We start from the raw sequence: 3412 nt of genomic DNA, 5'->3' as shown, positions 1-3412 counted from the left end.
TAACTGCAAAATAAAACAGGACGTGTTTGTGAAACACTGATGCCCCGGTACGGCAACATACAAAAGATTAAATTTTTCTTAAATGTAAATTTAATATATTAGTACCAAAATTAGGGTATTCACACTGAAAATACAATTATGAAATATGAAAGAAGGCCAAGTTAAAGGTTTTCATAAGTACGAAATTCTCCAAGGTCAAAAAGTCATGGTAATCAAATTAAGGGTCTTGCCAAGAAGAATACATTTGTAAAGTATTGAAGCCCTGGCCCCAACCGTTCAGATGTTATGGTCAAGGTTAAATATTTTGAAAAGCAGGTCAAACTCCAAGCTCAATGTCAAAGGGTCAAAGTCCCTAACCCGGTCAAAGTTCTTGCTATCAAATGAAAGGTCTAGTCACAAGGATTAAATATGTAAAGTATGACGCACTAGCCCTAACCCTTTAAAAGTAATGGTCAGTTTTTGCTTTTTAAAAGTATGTCAACTCCAAGGTCAAAGTGTCAAAGTTCATTCTATCCAATGAAGGATCTTCTCACAAGGATCATATAGGTGAGGTATGAAAGCCTTATCTTTACCTTTAAAAAGTTATGCCCAAGGTTTTTTTATGAGTATGGAAATCTCCAAGGTCAAGGTCAACAGGTCATATTTGTTGGTATTTAATGAATGGTCTTGCCACAAACAATACAAATGTGAAGTATTAATGTCCTGGTTTTACTGTTCAAAAGATATGGCCAAAGTAAAAGTTTGGAATTTTTGTGTAAAATTTGGTCAAACGCCAAGGTCAACGTCGAAGGTCAAATTTGGTGGTACCCAAATAAAGATCTTGTCACACGAAATCCGATTGAGAAGTATTTTTAAAAAGGGTGTTTTAATGTTTTGTTACCAAAACAAAATCCAATTTTACCCCAATCCGTGTTCAACTGAACTATTTATTTCTTCTAGAAGGTTTAATTATGTTTTTAAGTCTGTTGGAATGAAAAGTGGCACTATATGCATATGGAAAAGCATTGGGTTTTTTTTTTTAAATTCATAAGACAAATTATATTTTATATAATTTCTTTCTAAGGAAACCCACTGCTTTTACATTTGCACATCGTGTTGAATTGAATTAATACCACAACTAATTATTATAAAATGTTACAGCGATATTTATTTAAAAAAAAAACAAGTTTGGTTGTACCGGTATGTGGTAAGTCATTTTTCACCTTGGGTCCACCCGTGTATTAATCAATGATTGCCAATGCATTTCATTTAATTTGAGAGTTTTTAACTAATGAACCATTCAAAGTAGTATAAGCAACCTAGCCGGGGGGGTCAACTGAGTGCACTTTTGGCCCTGGGGGGGAATAGGGTGGTCAACTGAGTGCACTTTTAGCCTTAGGGAGAATAGGGTGGTCAACTGAGTGCACTTTTTAGCCCTGGGGGGATAGGTGAGTCAACGGAGTGTAGTTTTAGGGCTGAGATCTGGAAAAACACATTTTGTGAGATCTCAGGCTTGGAAAACCCGATTTGAGATAGGAGATCTCAATCCCTTCAGCGGAGGCCTGAAATTTGGAAAAACCCAAGACTATGAATACACAGACTTGGCAGCGATTCAAGATCGTCGAGCTGCCTATTGTGACGTCATCTTACTCATTCACAGTCTCGCTGACTGCTCAATTTTGACACTTTTAAACACAGCTGATCGCCAGCTGATTGAAAGAAAAACAAAAGGTTAAAATTTAAACTTTTATTCAAGTAAGATACAAAATCAATTCTTCTTCTGTAGTTTCAGGGACTTCTTGAGCTCGTCCTTGTGTTTTCTTGAGAGTGATTTCTTTCCTATTTCCACAGGAAATATTTCCCACACCAATATTACAGCCACAATTCTCCAAAGAAGGGGGGTATTCTACCACCCAGTCAGGTATGGGACTTTCACATTCACTGCACCCCCAATAAGATTGGACAGCTTCTCCGGCACAGTTAAAGATATTCTCCTTATTTCTTTTACCTCCCTTTCACAATGTTGACATATTTTCTTTTCTACATTAAGCCAATACAATATTCTCCAACTAAAATTCATGATTAATAAAATGAGCCTGGAAGCTTTCAGATGAAGTGTGGTGAAATTTTTACAAAAATCGCAGTTTTAAATACCTTTAGATCCCACTATGTATAGTCGCTTTAGAAAAACTGGCACACATGTGAATCTCAGGCCTGAAATCTGGAAAAACCCAAGACTATGAATATACAGACTTGGTTGAGATCTCAGGCTTGAAATCTGGAACCAATTTGAGACCTCAGGCCGTTTAGGTCTGAAATCTGGGAAAACCCAAGACTATGAATACACAGACTTGGTAGCGATGCGAATCACAGCTACCTATGCATTATGACGTCATACAATGTATAAATATGACATGTTTCTGGCTTGAAACTCATTCTGTTGTCAGATCAATCAGCTGATTACATGGATTCCGCTAAGAAGAAATTACTACATGCACAACAACTGTTGAGACGGAGAAGACGAACAAAAGAGTTAGAACAAATTATCTATAACAGACACAGAGAATTGGCTCTCAGAAAAAAAAATGCAAGACTGTTGGAAAGAATGCAGAGAGCCCAAGTTAATCAAGAACAACAAAGGACTAGGGCGCATGTGAGACCAAACTCACCTCCTCAATCATCTCGGAAATCCAAGGCCATATCCCAGTATAATCAAGTGCAGAGAGCCCAAGCGAATCAAGAACAACAAAGGACTAGGGCGCATGAGGGACCAAACTCACCTTCTCATCCATCCCCGAAACCCAAAGCCATATCCCAGTATTATCGAGTCAGACTGAATGATACTATGCACTCTAAAAAAATTAAAGCTCAAGAGGATTTTTACACTGTAAATTTTAAGGAGTTTCTACAGAAAGAAAACAGAGGATTTGTTCGGCGATTATTTAGAGACGTGCTGCAAACTGTCAAATCTAAAATGCAGTGTAATCCTAACGATTACCTACGCCTGAACATACGCCACGATTCTGTGGATTCAGACATTTTGTTTGAGTTTACCCAGTGTAAACATTTAAATCAGGACCTCATTCTAGACAAAATAGAAGCCGTGCAACAATCCAAAAAGGAGTTCAAACTTGGGGACGGGGGCTGAAATTTGACATGTTTCGGGTCAAATATCCTGAAGGGAGTGGTGGAGACAGAACCAAGCACCTAATGGTCAATAAGGACACTTTTAAGAAGAGGAAACAATCTATCCTTCAGATCGACAATCCCTGGGATAAGTTTTGTTTAGCAAGAGCGATCGTCGTCACCCGCCTACACAGTCAGAAACCAGAACATCCCGATCCCGAATGGGAAAAACAAAGGTTGCGTATGAGGAAAGGAGATAAATACTTAGACAAGAAACGAGAAGCACTAACCCTCATGGAACAAGCCG

Source organism: Saccostrea cucullata, unplaced genomic scaffold (genome assembly GCF_032062105.1).
Source record: "Saccostrea cucullata isolate Sc308-1 unplaced genomic scaffold, CSIRO_AGI_Scuc_v1 ctg6514, whole genome shotgun sequence".
Classification (NCBI taxonomy): Eukaryota; Metazoa; Mollusca; class Bivalvia; order Ostreida; family Ostreidae; genus Saccostrea; species Saccostrea cuccullata.
Note: the sequence above shows the minus strand (reverse complement) of the source record.